The following is a 19,400-nucleotide window of genomic DNA, read 5'->3' as shown; positions in this document are numbered from 1 at the left end:
TAAGCAGAATTTAGTTTTGAAAGATTAAGTTATATAACGGTTATTGTGAGGTTAATGTTTAGCTAAATGATTAAAGTAAAGTAATGTTAAAGTAAACTTTTAAACACATGCTAAGGAGCCATTAATGTGTGTATATTGCAGTCGTGTATGTTGGTTCTAGGGGTTATGGGTGAATGCTGTTTTTTTGTTTTGTTCTAATGATTAAGTTGTCTCTTAACTGTTTAGTGTGGCTTTTCAAGATGTGTTTATGGTAGAACTGCTTATGCTTATGCTGTGTAGATGATGATGTGTATTATCAGGATTACCATTATGGGGAAGCCCATTGGTAAAATCTAAAGGAGGTATTTATAAAACAGAAAATGTTTTCCTGTGTGCTCATTGCGAAAAGGGTTAGTGATGAAAAACAATTAACATTATGTGGATGTGATGTATATTAAATAAGATAACATTCACAATGATGTGTTTTTATTGTGTGTGTGTGGGGGGGGCGGGGTGGTATGTGTGTATAAAAGTAAAGTAAAGTGTGTTACTCATATGACCATTTCTATATTTTGGTTTTAGTTAGGTATTCCCTGATAGGGCCCAGGTCAGGTAAACGCTTCTCTGACACTGTCCTATACCTCGTACACAGACAGGGGCACCAACTCCAATTGGATTTACACCCCGTTGTCCGTTACATGTAGATATCAGAATGAATCAGAATGAATGAATGAATGAATGGGATTTATTGCCAAGTAGGTTTACACCTACTTGGAATTTGTTCTGGTGTGAAGGTGCATACAGTAAACATAGAAACACAATAAGTACTACACATAACATAAAAACACAAATAAGTACTACACATAAGAAAAGTACTACACATAAGAACCAAAAAACACAATATATACGATACAAATACATAGACAATGAATATAAAAAAAGTAAAGTGGAAAGTAGAGTGCCAAATGTAAAACAGGAGTGCAATGTGATTGAGCAATGTGCAATGTAATTTGTGTTAATGTAACACAGACTTAGGGTGTGGGGGTAGGATAAGAGTCCAGGTCAGGTGGGGGTCCCGGACCTTGTTAATAAGGCCAACTGCAGCCGGGAAGAAGCTGGTTTTGTGGCGTGAGGTTTTGGTCCTGATGGACCGCATCCTCCTGCCGGAGGGAAGAACCTCAAAGAGTTTGTGACCCGGGTGGGAGGGATCGGCCACAATCTTACCTGCCCGCCTCAGGGTCCTAGAGGCGAACAGGTCCTGAAGAGATGGAAGATTGCAGCCAATCACCTTCTCAGCAGAACGGATGATACGCTGCAGTCTGCCTTTGTCATTGGCAGTGGCAGCAGCGTACCAGACGGTGATGGAGGAGGTGAGGATGGACTCGATGATATAGTAAGTATGGAGCGAGCTGTACAGACGGCCACAAAAACATTGTGTGAGGTAGATTTCTTCACCTGGATGTTCCTCACCTCTGCTATCGTTGCTGAGATAACCTCGAAGAGTGGTAACTCATTGTGAGTAGCACGTCGTAAGCCAAGTCTGAAGGGGCCTGGGATGAATTGGCTCCAGATGAGTTTTACAGGTTGATTTACACAGGGTTCACTTTCTCCCTGATGGCCACAGATAAAACATTTTTATGTCGCGTGATTGGTAGGATCTAGGGAAGTTGCGTTACTTAATAGACCACCTCAAAACTAAGTCAACAGCTTTTTTCAGGCAGGCCAACATATTAGTTCAGGTGAGCGTAGGGTTAAGTCAAAAAGTAGATCTGGATTTAAACAGCACATGAGGAAGGCCTACAATCGAGGATGCACCTGCCGGCGACAGCAACCCAGGTTGCTCTTCCAAGTCTACCTCGGATCAGGATGTTAGCAGCAGTACAGTTATTGCTAGCTGAACTACTAGCTTTTTTGTGTGCAAATCAACTCGGTGTGACAGACATTGTCAAATGTGGCATAACAACGCACCTCAGTGACAAGACTTTGATGCCCTTTGCCACAACGTACTTATGTGAGAGTGGGTTCTCAGCTCTGACAAGCTTGAAAACAAAATACAGACACAGACTTTGTGTGGAAAACGATTTTAGACTTTCTCAAATTCAGCCAGACATTACAGAGTTATGTGCATCTTCTCGAGCACACCCTTCTAACCTGTGGCGAATAAAATATATAGAGCCTCAATAAATAAATAACAGTAGGCAATATGAATAAAGAGCCTCCAGCTCACACAGAACGCTGCTGCTCGTACACTCACTAGAACTAAAAAATATGAACATATCTCACCTGTACTTGCCTCTCTGCATTGGCTCCCTGTCAAAAGTAGAATTGATTTCAAAGTCCTTCTTCGAACATACAAAGCCCTAACTGACTTGGCTCCAAACTACCTTAAGGAATTAGTTGTCCCCTATTGCCCTCCAAGACCGCTCCTTTCCCAGAGTGCAGGCCTCCTCGTAATTCCGAGAATATCTAAAACCTGACTATGATATGACACTGATTTGTTGGACACTGGTTTTACCTTAGCCTGCACAGATGCTAATCCACCAGGAAACTACAATGGCATTACACAAAACACACTGACACCCAGTGTTGTGCACGTTCACACCTCTCATGAACTAGTTCAAAGTTCAGTTCATACAAGTAAACATGAATCGTTCACGTTCATAGTTCACCATTTAAATTCTGAACTAGTTCATAGTTCAGTTCATTTTCATTTTTTTTTTATTAGTATGTAGTACCATTTAAATAATGAATTATACAGGTAGCTAATAATAATAACTTGCTCTTCAGCAATGATATGCTACTGGCTTAATCTCAGATCAACAAGGGCATGTACACTAAATGAAAGACCGCTCAAATGTTAGCATAGGTAAACCCTGTAACACTCGTATTTGTACATTAGCAGCTTATGCTAAGCGAGTTCACGAACAGTGCATCATGCTAGATCAATTAAGTGACAGTGCTCGTAACAATGATGAGAAAGCTAAACTATAACAAACACATAATGACAAGGTAAGCTACAAAGTCAAACTCACGTATACATGGACGCACACAACTTCAACTAAGTGCAACGTTCAATTATGTGAAAATATGCCCGACGTTAACTGCTACTCCATCTAAATATGCCATGAAGCGATATCAAAACATTGCACCGTGAGAAGTGGAGTCACATGACCAACGCAATTACCAAATATGGTCATTTACCGAAACATGGTCTGTCTGGGCAATTTAACAAATAATTACTATGGCCTTTTTAACAGGTACTGAGCAACGACATGGTATAAGCATTCGATTTAGACAGTGTCTTTCCTCAGCAGAAGGAAAACATTCCGTAATGTTTTAGCTAGACCTCAGTGGCGCTGGACCTCAGATAATATGAACGTGTTCACCGTTCAAATTCATTATTTGTCATGAAGTTGCGTTCAGTTCATCGTTCTCATAAAAATGAACGTGTTCAATGAACGCGTTCTTTTGAACGCGTTCATGCACAACACTGCTGACACCAAACCGCTAACTCAACAAACACTGACAATAGCCAAGGCAGGGGAAGCACCAGTACACTCCAAATCCAACACTAAACACTCAGAATGAATCATTTTCACTCATGCAGTAAACATAATAAAGTATTTTGACACTGAGGTGTACACAGTCTATATAGGTTTCTGCACACACTGATCTATAACATTAACAAAGCCTTAACAAAGCATTAACAAACATTGCAACATTGTATTTCATAGTCTCAAATGCCTTCACTACTTTTAAATGATTGAATTGCTTTTCCTGTGACATAAATAGCCAATACCCAATGATTTGGAGACGTGAAGGAAACAAGATATCAATTTATTCTACCTGTGAACCAGCTGTGGTGTCTCCCACTGTAATTATATCATAGATCAGTGTTTCCCAAACTTTTTACAGTCCCATACCCCTTCAGACATTCAATCTCTAGCTACGTAGACCCCCTCCTAACACAAACACAAGCGTTACTGACGACCTTGACCTTGAAATTTCATTCATACATACTACTGAAACGCTCTTACATTCGCTATTGAAACGCTCTCACGGTCACTACTGAAATTACTTGTATGAATACATGTGAAACGCTTGCACATCCTCATGTAAGAGCATACATACATATAACTGAAAAACGTATACATACACATTTGAAACATTTATACAAATATATGTGAAACACTTGCACATGTATCTAAACTTTTTCTATCTTTGTAATCATATGCAAGAGATTCAGTTATGAATGTATAAGTGTTCAACGATATATATATATACTGCATTTTCATGTTTTCATGTATGAGTGTTTCAGATAGATACGTATAAATGTTTCACTTGTATGCATGTAAGCATTTCATATGTATGTGTATATGACACAGAGGTATGTATGTATGCGTGTGTGTTTCTCATATGTATGTGTAAGTGTTTCAGACGAGTATGTATAATGTTTTATATATGAGCGTGCATAAGTTTACAGAGTATGTACATGTATGTGTGAGTGTTTCAGTAGTGAGTGTGAGAGCGTTTCAGTAGTGAATGTAAGAGTGTTTCATTAGTATGTGTGAGAGTGTCTCAGTAGTGAGTGTGAGAGTGTCTCATTAGTTATGTCCTAGATGGCCCCTCATAGATTTTTCCTACCTTCTGTTCTCATCTGGAACTTCTGTGTTTTTGTAAATAAAGACAAAACCTTTTCCTATGATCTGCACTTGGGTCCTACCTTTGCTCAGTGTGATACCCACTGGTTCAACAATCCAGCTCCGGCCTGACGAAGAGGTGACGTATGTGAAGTAAATGTGTGAAATAGCCAATCAAAAGTTCTGAAACAGTGAAATACACTCAATTACTGTGATTTTTTCATAAAGTGCAAGGTTCAGATGGATAATAATGGTAATGTCCAGACTTGCTTCAGGTTCCGCATGTCTCCTCTAGAAATACACTAAAGTTCTGTATTCACTGAGCCCCTCTTCCGTTGATAGCTATAAATATGGCCCAGAATGCAACACTATTCACCGTGTATAGTCGTATTTTATAAATATGGCCCAGAATGCACTGTTTTCTATGGTATAGTACTTTTCAAAGGGAAACAGTATGTTACCGTCAGACTTTGGCTGTTTTCTTACAGCATTTTGTTACAGTGGAGTTCCTCTAGGTCAACTGTTAGAGCAAGGTGCCAATAAGACCAGTCTCAACTAGCGGAGCACAAGCCACAACCCACATCATGGGTTTGATTCCCAAGAAGCTGGCAGTGCGCAACCACACTAACATCATGTAACTTTGGGTTAAAGTGTCTCCTAAATAAATACATTAATATAAATCTAAAGGTAAAATGTTGTGACTTACAGTATGTTGATGTATCAATCTCCACAAGCAAATAAGCTTAAAATACTGAACTGACCAGAGACCAGTCAAGTCAAATCACTTTTATTGAAATGAACAGGAGTTGGAAAAAAATGCTTTTAATGCTTCTAAAACTCCCCATGCACCAAGCCCATCAACATAACTAAACATAACACACACAACTAAATACATACACAATCCCCCAAATCAATACTGGGCTACAGACAGCGTGTGTTGTATCGTGAAGGAGGGCCTTTACGGATCCCGGTTACAGCATACGGCACGTGTTGCGGCTGTCACCAGCCAATTGGGCACTGTTGTGTACCCTGCCACCCTTACAAAGCTTATGACTAAAACTCCCCATGCACCAAGCCAGCCAACATAACTAAACATAACTCATCACAACTAAACACATACAAAATCCCCCAAATCAATAAAACTGGGCTACAGACAGCGTATGTTGTATCATGAAGGAGTGCTATTACAGGTCCCGTGTACAGCATACGGCGCGTGTTGCGGCTGTCTCCAGCCAGTTAGGCACTGTTGTGTATCCTACCATCCTAACTCAAATCTGCATGCACTCTGTCAGCCAACCATAACTATACATAACAAAACTAAATGCTAAATAGTATTCCCATACACCCACCCAGGCAGCCTCTCTCTCCCTCTCCTTTTATATCACATTGCTAATGTCTATATTAATACTGATAAAATAGCCATATTGCCTACCTAAAAGTATCTCCTTGTCTGTTTCCCAAATTGATGTCTACGAACAAAAATGTTCTCTCTCCCTTATAGCATGATCCAATTGCTGATGGATGTGGAAACATTGCTCCTCACCACCACTACTCCTCATCTACGCATATAGACAGCCAAACTCTACTCACTCACTCTGTCTTTATTTTCTGTCCTAGTCTAGACTATCTTCGCCATGGGACGCTGCTGTAGTCTCTCCACCCGATCTACCTGTAGAAACCCTCGGCCCACATGCACCCATCACCACCGTACTGCTGTTACACTTACTCTACCCCATACCCTATGCTAGCATTTATATGCAATATATATTATTGCCACCACCAACATGTTTTTCTGTTCCTACTCTCCTTACCCCTGTAAAAGTAACTCTATGAGCACAGTCTATACCCACTAAGCTGTTTTTGTATGTATAATGTATACCATATGATGTTTGTATATATGTTATGTACGTCTACCAAATGCATGCTGTGTACAACACTTGTTGTTTCCCTTCCCCTTCTGCCAAACAACCCTCCCCTCATTCCCCCTTCCTATCTCCTCCCTGCCGACCTCAAGCAGATGGGTCCCCCCTTATGTGCCGTGGTTCTGCTCAAGGTTCCATCCTGACAAACAGGGAGTTTTTCCTTGCCCCTGTTGCCATTGTGCTTGCACTAAGGGGGTCCAGGCTCTGAGCTCTGTAAAGCGCCTTGAGACAATTTTATTGTTATGCCGCTATATGAATCAAATTTAAATGAATTGAATTGAATTGAATTTTAAGTTGAGATAAATAAAACTACAAACATCACTACAAATGTATTTGCTTATCAGAGTGTAAAGGTCAGGCCAGGGTCTGTTGCTGTCATTATTCGGGTTTCTTATTGACAGTGCTGTAGGTTGCAGATTCAACCCCGGTTCTGTGGACAGTGAACATCTCAGTCAACAACAGCTTTTCACCCTGAAACATTTATCATGCTGATTTACCAGAGAATTTCACTGTGAAAATGTACTACTGCTGTAGTTTGACATGGGCCAAGGTGTCTTTCAAAAGCAAGAAGCTGATCATAAGCTTGGTTGAAACAAGTAACAGGTAATATATAAAGAACTTGAAACATGACAATCCAATCAAAGCCATTTGTAGATCCTCCTCCTCAACATCATCATCATCCTCAGGTCTGTGTATCGTGAACCAATCAATAAGAGCTTTATAAAGTTTTTAGTTTTTCTTTCAAAACTCTACACTAAATTTAGAGAACTTGGAAAATGTACTTTGTTGCAGATTAACACAGGCCAGACAGAGAAGCTGCTGCAGAACCAAACAGACTATTACAAAAGAAAAATGAAAAATATTAAAAATGAAAAATCTTCATATTCATTCTTTCATTTTGTAGATTTTTCACCAAAGTTGTCTCTGAGGTGTACAATGTTCCTGTAAAGTCTGTAAATACTCACTGGGTGGCAGCACTGAGTCTCACTGAGGCATACTGGGTCTCCTCCTCCTGGCTAGGCACCTCCTGCTTGTTGTTGGTCTTGAACTGGATGCTGGCATACTGGGCATCCTCCTTCTGCCTAGGCACCTCCTGTTTTTCTTTGTTGGGCGTAAACTGGACGCTGGCATACTGAACATCATCCTCCTCCTCACGGTGTGCTGCGACTCTCTGGCCAGCGCTGCGGTCCTTGGGGACTGTGGAGACGTCATCGTAGACAGGACCAGAGTCTCCCTGTGAAAGACAAGACACGGGAAGAATGAAAATATTCCCTCTAGTACAATATTTCATGAACATCTGACAAGTTCTAACGTAACCTCACAAGTTCCAGTTCAATCTGCCTTGCGCACAGGACTCAGACTCACAATCTCGAGCATGGGAGGCAGGCGTGCTAGCAAGGAGGCTAAAGCCCACGGGAGACCGGCGTGCTAGTGTAACCGGCAGAATTACGGTCCTGTCTCCCAGCAGCCACCGTAGCCCCAGTCCTGCTCTGCCACGCCCCCGAATAGCACTCTGGCTGTTCATTCATTAGCCAAAGTGCTGCTCTTATATAACAAGCTAACCAGGTAGGATGATACAGGTGTTTGTAAAGCACGAGACGCTTCCGGGTAGCATGCGTTTCGCTGCCGAAGGTCTCGGTTGGAAGACAACGAGCGAACACACCCTGCTGTATTGTATAGGAAGACGAGTCCAGGTAAACTTTCCCTACGTAGCTCACGTTAACGGATTGAAATGCTTGTGTGTAAGCTCCGTATGGATGGATGTGACATAGCATCTGTTCATCTTTGTTAGCTGATTATCTGAATGTTGGATGATTCAAATAAATGTTCGTGTGCTCAATTAGGTGTTGGTTGTGAGCGGCCAGGGAGCCCTATTCTCAGTGTTTGCTCTGTCCGTACCGCATGAAGGTAACATTCCGCATGAAGGTAACATTGGCCAATCTGACGTATTTCATGATACATTCCTGACATGCTTATTATGTATCATCCTGTACATAATAGATGTTAATTTATTGGTTTCTTCAGGTAGGAAGATTTGCCACTGCTGCTTTGCCTGTTATACATTTAGGGTGATTTCTAGTGCTGTCAAACGATTAAAATATTTAATCGCGATTAATCGCATTTATGTCATAGTTAACTCAAAATTAATCGCGATTAATCGCACATTTTTATCTATTCTAAATGTCCCTTCGTTTATTTATTTTTTGCATCATTTTATTTGTATTTTAATGCCCTTATCAACATGGAAAAGTTGATTGGCTTGGTTTATGCAAATGTTTTATTTTATTGAAAACCAATATTGCCAAACAGGTACAAAATAAAATTATAAAGTGCACATTTCAGGTAAACAAGGACTCAGCCTATAGTGCAGTTAAACCATGGCTTAATATTTTCTTTTTTTCAAGTTTGCTGGGAACATAGCAGTCAGGCCTCTTATTTCAGAAACATTGAACCGTAACAGTTAGGTTACCAATAAAAGGTAAGCCTACTACTTCTTTGCTTTTAGCCAGCTGCCTGTTGACATTTTCAGACAACAGTGAAGCTCGCTTCTTTTGCACAACACAACTTTTAAAAGTAAACTTTCCATTCAGAAGCTTTTTATCATCCATTTCGCCGTATCGCGCTCACCATTCACTCAAACCGTAATGTTCACCTACTACACAGTTTGCGAGGCCAAAAAGAATGTTTATCTAAAAAAAAAAAAAAAAAAAAAAAGAATTAATAAAAAAAATCGCGTTAATCTCGCGATAAAAAAATTAACGGCGTTAAAATGGGTTTGCGTTAACGCCGTTAATAACGCGTTAAACTGACAGCACTAGTGATTTCAGCTTTTGACTCCGTCGTTTTGTATTGTTAGGATTCCTCCGTCAGGAGGAAACCTATTGTTATTGTAGGCTTTATTATTCTTGTACCATGGGAGTCAATGGCAGCCCCTAGAACCGTATGGTAACTTTTTCTGAAATTTGGCACACTCACACCCAGTTTCATGTCTCCCACTAGACCACGCTAGCGCCACCAATGGGTCAAAGTTGGACTTTTGTTAACACACACAACTTTTGAACCGTTTGACCGATTTTCAAAAATGAGGTACCATTGGATTCCTTGGATGAAGACGAATTCGACGTTCAATGGCGCCAATTTTCGGTTATATAGATTTTACACTATTACCGGTTTTATCAATTTGCTTTGAAAGCCTACTCTTCCTACAATTTTTCTCAAATCCCATATGGTAACTTTTTATGAAATTTGGCACACTCATTAAGGACAGTCCCTTCTTCACTCACACCAAGTTTCATGTCTCCCACTAGACCACACTAGCGCCACCAACGGGTCAAAGTTGGACTTTTGTTAACGCTGTAACTTTTGAACCGTTTGACCGATTTTCAAAAATGAGGTACCATTGGATTCCTTGGATCAAGACAAATTTGACGTTCAATGGCGCCAATTTTCGGTTGTATAGATTTTCTGTTATTCCCGGTTTTATTAAAAAACCTTTGAAAGCCTACTCCTCCTACAATTTTGGTCAAATTCTCTTCAAAATCACTAGAGATGATCTTCAGACCAAGCCTCACAAAACTTATAAATAGAATTTTGATCCTCACAACCGTTTGTCCGGTACAGCCACTCAAATTCAGCAGAAAAGCCGCCAAAAAGGAAGTGAAGTAATATCTAAGCAAATCTTTGAGATATAAACCTGGGTGACATTGGTACAGGGGTAGAGAAGTCGTTTAGTATTCAGAAGGTTGTTAGTTCAATTCCCTGTCAAAATGTCCTTTAGCAAGACACTTCTTTCTTCACTCTTCTTTCCTCTATTCTTTCCTTCTTCCACTCTTCTTTCCTTCTTTTACTCTTCTTTCCAAAATTGTAAAGAATATACATTTTCCCCTGGTTTTGCAATCTTAGGAGGAATCCGCATCGCTGCTTGCAGCTATATTTGTAGGCTTTATTATTCTTGTATCATGGGAGTCAATGGCAGCCCCTAGAACCGTATGATAACTTTTTCTGAAATTTGGCAAACTCATTAAGGACAGTCCCTTCTTTACTCACACCAAGTTTCATGTCTCCCACTAGACCACGCTAGCGCCACCAACGGGTCAAAGTTGGACTTTTGTTAACATACACAACTTTTGAACCGTTTGACCGATTTTCAAAAATGAGGTACCATTGGATTCCTTGGATCAAGACGAATTCGACATTCAATGGTGCCAATTTTCGGTTGTATAGATTTTCCGCTATTACCGGTTTTATCAAACTGCTTTGAAAGCCTACTCTTCCTACAATTTTTCTCAAATCCCATATGGTAACTTTTTCTGAAATTTGGCACACTCATTAAGGACAGTCCCTTCTTCACTCACACCAAGTTTCATGTCTCCCACTAGACCACACTAGCGCCACCAACGGGTCAAAGTTGGACTTTTGTTAACACTGTAACTTTTGAACCGTTTGACCGATTTTCAAAAATGAGGTACCATTGGATTCCTTGGATCAAGACGAATTCGACGTTCAATGGCGCCAATTTTCGATTGTATAGATTTTCTGTTATTCCCGGTTTTATCAAACAACCTTTGAAAGCCTACTCCTCCTACAATTTTGGTCAAATCTTCTTCAAAATCACCAGAGATGATCTTCAGACCAAGCCTCACAAAAAATATGGAATAGAATTTTTATCCTCACAACCGTTTGTCCGGTATAGCCACTCAAATTCAGCAGAAAAGCCGCCAACAAGGAAGTGAAGTAATATGTAAGCAAAACTTTGAGATATAAACCTGGGTGACATTGGTACAGGGGTAGAGAAGGTGTTTAGTAATCAGAAGGTTCTCAGTTCAATTCCCTGTCGGAGCGTCCTTTAGCAAGACACTTCTTTCTTTTCTTCTTTCCCTTCTTCACTCTTCTTTCCTCTATTCTTTCCTTCTTCCACTCTTCTTTCCTTCTTTTACTCTTCTTTCCAAAATTCGGTCTCACTTTGTCGGTCTCACTCCCTTTTTCAGGACAGGTAACCCCCTGCAACAGCTGCTCCCTATATCCCTTACCATTCTGGTGGCAGCCATTGCCCACTCTCTTGCTGTATTTTAGCATCATTTAGCCTTGTATTAATAAATCCTGTTAGTTTTATACTGAAATACCTCGTCTCTGTCGTTACTGGAACGTACCTGGGTGAGAGCCCGCTTGTCTCTGTCAAAAGGTACCATTACACAAAACAATATATCTTGGTGTGAAAGGCACACGGTGGCATAGTCGCAATTCAGAGCCAAGACCTAACTAGGTTACACTAGCAAGGAGGATAAAGCCCACGGGAGACAGGCGTGCTAGCAAGGAGGCTAAAGCCCACGGGAGGCAGGCTGTTGTGTTCTGTAATACTGTTTTATATTGTGCTACCACCAGGAGGCACTGTTCCGTAATGAATGGTAGCTAGTTTACGTACATGGGGCAGAAGAAGAGTGAACCTCCATGCTACTAGTCACGTACTTTCATGCTGCTGACAGTTCTCAGTAAAGAGTGTTAATATCATCCTGCTTGTCGTTACTCTGAAGTTTCACTACACCACACAGGCGTGCTAGCAAGGAGACTAAAGCCCATGGGAGGCAGGCGTGCTAGCAAGGAGACTAAAGCCCATGGGTGCTAGCGTCCCCTCCCTTTGAACCTTACTGCACCTGCGATGCCTGCACTGCCTTTGGTGTAATTATTTAATGGGGCAATGTTAAGTGAGAAGATTTGCGTGTCTTACTCATCTACTGAGCAAACAAGTCAGTACAGTCAGCATAGGATGTTTCCATTTGAACTTGCAGTGCTTACCTGTGTGTTGCTGGGGGCGCTCATTGAGGTTTTGGTTGAGTTGGTCTTCTGTTTCCTAAATTTCAAACACATCAGCAAAGTTTACAATATTATATAAATCTTTATTTCAGACGCCAAGTTCCATATAAAATAACAGACATACAACTATAAAAAAGAGAGAAAAACAAGAAGATACAACATACATAATACAGTGCATTAAAAAGTATGAAGACTTTTGTGCCAATGTCGTCTTAAGTTCGAAGTAAATCGATAGCAGCTCATTAGAGGGTTGACCAGAGCCCCTCTATTGTAACTGTATTATCTGTGTACAGATTGAAATGCAGACAGAAATGCAATGCACATAATTGTTTTCTCTAATCAGAGGTTGCTGTGTTGATTCACAGTAATCTGACAGTGTTCTGATATTATGATCTGAAGTATTGCTCCGTCACTTACCTCCAGCAGGCAATGACCATCAGTAGGAGGGCTGCAGCCAAGATGGCCCCCAGAGCAGGATACAGTATTCTTCTCTGCCAGACAGGACCTGAAGAGAGAAATGTACAAATGCTGTGCTAAAAAATATTGTCTATGATAAATATACACCTCTGTAAAATGTATCAGCAGAAATGCAGGGAAGAAAATAAATGTTTCGTGATGTTGCCAAGTAATATAATGTTTGTACTGTTGAGGTGAAAGTAAGACACTGCACTGGACCTGCCAAGGAGACCCTGACTCTGTTTGAGTTCTTGGAGCCAACTTCATTTCGTGCCTCACAGTGATAAAGTCCCTCCGCACCAGAGACAAGATGAAGAGTGAGGTTAGGCATCCTCCCTGTGTCCTGAAGAACTGTTTCATCTACGGTCGTCCTGTACCAGGTGTAGTTGTGCACTGTTGGGTTGGCATCGCTGCTGCAGGTCAGAGTCACTGAGTCGCCAGAAGGACGGAGTGATGCCAGGGTATTCCTGGGGGAGTCTGGATTGTGAGGAATATGACTAATTCATTAATATAATACCACATTTAAATGAACTTTTAAATCATTCTCAATCTGATCAACACCTCCACTATAAGGTCAATTACGCCACGTACTCTAAATTGTACTTTGATTTCATGACTGACTGGATGTTTTCAGAAGCAGATTACAGTACTCACTAAGGGGAATGTAAAAATAGAAATAAAATAGAATTTTACGAAACAGGAACTGTAAATCAGATGTCAGTCCCCACAATGTCTCATCAACTGCATTATTAAGATAGACTTTGATCCTTTACTCTCTGAATAAGAGTTTGATTCCCTGACTTAATGTACTAGTATCTAACAGTACTCACAGTACACATCCAAAAATGTGCCACTGGAACGGCTGGCTCCAAGTTTATTCTCTGCTTTACAGTAGTAAGATCCAGTATGCTCAGTGCTGATGTTAGGGATGTTGTAGCTCCGTCCTTGTCCAATCAATGCAGACTCAGACCCATGCTTGTTAGTGTACCAGGTGAAGTTGTGCTCTGGTGGGTTGGCATCACTGCTGCAGGTCAGAGTCACTGAGTCGCTCTCTTCTATGTCACCAGAGGGATGGACTGATACTGAGGTATTTCTTGGTACATCTACAAATCAGCAACGGAAAATACACACAGCAAAATCCGCATTGATTACAGCAGACAAATCAGCATTGATTACAGCAGAGAAATCAGCATTGGTTTCTCTTTTGCCATTGCAATAACAAGGTATGACTTTCACTTGAAAAAAATGGTTATTTGGAAGAAAATGAAAAAGAAAGTATAATAAGGTATGATTTTCACTTGGCAAACCATTATAGTCTAAATTACTATTACTGTAGTAACTATAACATGATGCTTGAACTGAAATCATTACACACGTGGGCAGATAAGTTGAAAATCTTGAGATTTCATGTTGTATCGCTGCTGCATGTCTTGAGTTCAAAACTTACACGTTACACTGATCTGTACCGCTGAAGATCCGTTCTGTCCAATCTCATTCCCAGCCTCACAGTAATAGAGTCCACTCTGCTCCGAGCTGATGTTTGCCATGCTAATATTCTGACTTGATCCAACTTGTGATTGAAAGAATTGATCTCCTCTCTTCTTATACCAGGTGTAGTTCTGTGCTGGTGGGTTGGCATCACTGCTGCAGGTCAGAGTCACTGAATCCCCCTCCACTGGTTCAGCAGAAGGATGGACTGATGCCAAAATGTTTCTTGGGCCATCTGTCAGAAACATTTTATTTCAGATTATCACTTGTGATTTCTACGTACACAGAAGGTTGAACAGACAACACACAGCTTTGCAAAGTGAAATACATTCAGTTAACTGCCATGAGTTTGTCTCCAGTGTCTTTTCAGGAATCTAGTTTAATTATGTTAAATTTCATCACAAAAGACGTTATGAATCTCACATACTTACATCTGACACTGAGAGTCCTGTCCAGTGATCTGTGAACCTCATGTCCCTTAACAGCACAGGAGTAACTGCCTGTATCTTCAATGCTGACTGATGGTATGATCAACATGTTGCCAGTTGTGTGTGTACTATTAATAGCATGCAGGTTCTTGTACCAGTTGTAGGTGAGGTTGTAAATCAGACTGCAGGTGGTGTTACAAGTTAATGTCACTCTGTCTCCATCTGTGGCAATTGCTGGATCCACCCGTACTTGCAGTTCTGAAATAAATAGCAGTGTAATAATAGAATATATATATTCTTATATAAACAGCGTAATCATGATATAATCAGCTGTAATCAGGCAAATTACCTGTAACTGAGAGTTTAACATCTCCACCAGCATACTTTCCTCCTACTTTATCAGTTATAAACCTGAATTGAAAAAAGTTTGAGTCTCCAGTGATCAGGTCTGTTATCCTCAGAATATGGTTATTTGTCTTATTTTCAGGATAATTCACTCGTTCATGATAATGTTCTTCCTCTATCAAATCCTTAGGTTCTTGACCATGTGTCCGTGTTCCCCCGATAAACCAGAATGCCTTTGTGACTGCATGATCTTCAGGGTACGTGTAATAGCTTTGGAATTCCACCGAGGAGCCATTCAAGGCACAGATGCTCTTTGGGGTGTACGTCACACTCCAGCAACTCAGAACACCTGCAACATGGACACAAACAACACTAGGGTTATTCTCTTGCCGAGGTTTTCCAAGGGAAATTATTCACTAGACATTATCAATCATCACCATGAACAAATACAGAGAAATTAACATTACTTAGTACAATCTTCATCGAAATATTCATAGTGTATTTTCCTCTTCCTCGTCATGACTGCAGAATTGAAGTAAAGTGATATTTACTTACATACAGACGGTGACGGGTGACCCTCATGTCCTCTTACAGCACAGGAGTAATAACCAGCATCCTCTTTGCTAACTGAGGTTATGGACAGGGTGTTGCTGCTGGTTGGGTGTGGGTTAGTCAGAGGCTGTGAGTTCCTGTACCAGATGTAGGTGGGGTTGTTACTCAGACTGCAGTTGGTGATACAGGTCAGTGTCACTTGATCGCCCTCTGACACTGTTTCTGGACTCACTGTTACAGCAAGATCTGAGAGCAAAAAAAATGATGTTTGCCATGCTTCAAAGAGCATACATATGTGGACAACATACAGTATATCTTACTGTCTATTACATAGTGGGGTGTACCCATGAACAGGAATACGTACATACATAGAAGACAACATAGTCTAAATGTCTAAATTATGTAAGTAATCAATTTATAAAAATGAAATACTTTAATTAATACTTTTATTAATTAATTAATAGATATGAATTTGAATTCCTGCATTACTTACTTGTCAGAGACAGAGTCACCTCAGTTCCAGAGAATTGCTCCTCTGGGTAATTAGTTATGAACCTGAATGTGAATTTTTCTGCAGTGTCACTCTCTTTCAGATCCTTGATTTGTACGGTACAGTTGTCCAATTTGTCACCAAGATACTCCACACGCCCCTGATATTTGGAATCTAGACTCAAGTCATCTCTTTCATTACCAGTGACCCATTTGTTGAACCAGTATGTTTCTCTGAGTCCATATTGGCTCGGATATGAGTAAGTGCAGGAAATGTCCACATATGACCCCTCCACACCACAGACATTGGTAGAGGAATAGGTCACACTGTAGCCTTGCTGACCAAGAACACCTAGTCACATATTAGAGAAAGGTTTAAGCATTTCACCTACTGCACTTTTCACAAATGCAAAGATCTGCCATAGGATTCCTATTTGGCTTCAGTTGCTGAGCTGGGTTGAAGTACATGGTGGGTATCGCTTGCTATTCATTAAAGGAGCTCATTACAGAGAGTTCACAGTCTAGAGAAAACATGTTCAAGTTTTGTCATTGATGTAGATTGGAAACTAATTTAGACAAGAGAATGCCCACAAGACCCACACCTAGGTAAATATGATAAATAAATGTGGTGCTGAATTACCTGATAATAGCTTTGTAGACCATAACATTACACTAAGCTATATGTTCATTACATTACACTAAGTTATATGTTCATAACATTACACTAAGTTATATGTTCATAACATTACACTAAATTATATGTTCATAACATTACACTAAGTTATATGTTCATAACATTACACTAAGTTATATGTTCATTGCTGTATTATTCATGCGTGGCCTCACAGAACATCAGCATTTTGGGAAAAGAGTTCACAGTCTGTGCCTCTCTGTCAGATCGTCTCGGTTCATGAGTTCATTCAGTTCATGAGTTCATTCAGTTCATGTGTTCATTCAGTTCATGAGTTCATTCAGTTCATGAGTTCATTCAGTTCATGTTTTCCCTATTTGTTCTGACATGCTTTGACAATGCTTCTGCGTTTTGTGAGTTTTTTCTGTTACCTGTTTGCATTGCCTGCCTGCCTGTTTTTATTCTGGTCTATAGCTATCCTATTGCAAATCACACTGTTCTTGTTTCCCTTTTTTTCCCCGTACTATTATGCAAGTTAAATCTGTGCTTGGGCCCGCTTGGGTCTCTTTTGAACACAGACATGACACGTTGGAAACTAATTTTGACAAGAGAATTCCCACAAGACCCACCCCTAGGTAAATAGGAATATAAATGCAGTGCTGAATTACCTGATAAAATGCAAAAGACTGCAGTGAGAACTACAGGGCCTTTAGTGACTGACATGGCTGCATCAACATGCCTATAAAAAGACAAGCTATGTCACTTTGGAAACAGTAATAAATGTAAATATGATTTTATGTTAACTAGGACAAGAACAGAACACTAGTAGCCTACCTACCCTTGTGTGCAACAGAGACTTTGCGTAAGTTTAACATTAACAACGTAGTAGGCTTAAACTGCATGTTTAAAAGTAGCACGACACTTACAGTAAATGGGGCAGTAAACAAAAAAGCAAACTAAACATGAAAATAAAAGGTTTTACTGCTTGTAAATTGACAAAGTAAATCATTTCAAATCATGTTGTTCAACATCACGGGACTCTGAAAGTAATTTTCAAAATTTTAATTCATAAAAAAAAGAAAAGGGAACCAATACTTACAGGTTTTCTCCGAGGCGGATGCTATTTGCAGCGAAGTAGAAGGCCTAAAAAAGAAAGAATATTTTTGTTGGGCGTCAGGCGCTCTGAAGGAGTATCACAGAGAGAGAACAGAGATCTATTTCGACCTCACTCAGACCGTCACCAAGGTCTACACCTTGGATGATGCCTCTCCTTACTATCTGTCTCGAGACCATACTGGGTCATGTGAGTGACTGGGGGCTGGACCCGCAGTATAAAGCACGTCCGGGGACACGCCCCTTTCTCTTTGTCTTTCTCGCCTCATCTGAGACCGGTGTGTATTAAGAACTCCACTAAACATCAATCTGTTACTTTGCGGATGACCCTCACATGACCCTGTTGGTATTATGGTCCCGAGACAGGTAGTAAAAAGAGGCATCATCCAAGGTATAGACCATGGTTACGGTCATCGTCCGGTCTCATAGATCCATAGTTATGGACATAACTTACGTTACAAAGAGGCCACTATCACTACCAGACCTAATACAGCCAGGGGCGTTTTTTCCTACAGGCGGTATAGGCGGTCGCCTAGGGCGCCACTCAGAGGGGGGGCGCAAAAAACTGCGCCCAGCAAAAAAACAAAAAAACAAGAATTGTGTTTTTGTTTTGCTGGACAGAGTTTTTTTTGCGCCCCCTTCTATATCTCCAACCAATATTTTGACATAAAATAAATAAATCTAACATTAGGGTAAAATGAGCCAAAAATCGAAAACGGAAGGGGTAGCCTACGTACGTCCTTGGTGTTGTCAGAACATGCTAGCACAGTGAGGCGTTTGGTTAGAGTGTGTGTGTGTTCAAGAAACTTTGAAGAACGAAATAATGAAGAGGCAAAAGCCATCCGGGGCGCAATTTAAGAAGAAAAGAAAGGAAGAAGAAGAGAAACGTGCCAAGGAGAAAGGTAAATCCTTAAATACTGTTCTAGCCTAGAATAAATTCCAGATAAGAAAACGTTCACGAATGCGTGAATTGCCCCGGGCACTTTAGTGGAGTTAAGAAGAAAAGATGTAGGCTACCTTATTAAGTTTTCCTACTCCCTGTCACATGGTTCACAATGGTTCACAATGGTTCACAAACAACAAATGCAAATGGATTTCAAGCTTCACTTCAGATTGAACACCAGAGCAACATTTAGTCATACATGGACTCCCCTAAACCATAGTGTTCTGTCCGTGAGTGCAACGTTCCCTTGTGTGTGTGTGTGTGTGTGTGCGAACGAAAGAGAGGGAAGGGAGAGGACAGACGTCAGGAGTAGTAGAAGCGGAGTTGAGGCAAGACAGAGTGCCTAGCGTCGGAATTCCAACAACGCAATGATTGGTAGTGGCGGGGGAGCAAACAGCCGAAACTTCAGGTTACAGCTGAGGAGCTGTTAAGCGGCGGTGTAGACAACACAACTGTCGGCAACCTATAAGCATAGGCTACACACAGCAACGCAGGGATGGCAGACGAGCATGTATTTAGCAATTCTAAAAGTACAAGGTCTACTCCTACTAAGACTAATAGTGCAAATAATTTCATTTGTCAGCTAGACAGGAAAGGAAAAAT

This window comes from Clupea harengus, chromosome 24, assembly GCF_900700415.2.
Source record: "Clupea harengus chromosome 24, Ch_v2.0.2, whole genome shotgun sequence".
NCBI lineage: Eukaryota > Metazoa > Chordata > Actinopteri > Clupeiformes > Clupeidae > Clupea > Clupea harengus.
This window is presented reverse-complemented; position numbering follows the sequence as displayed.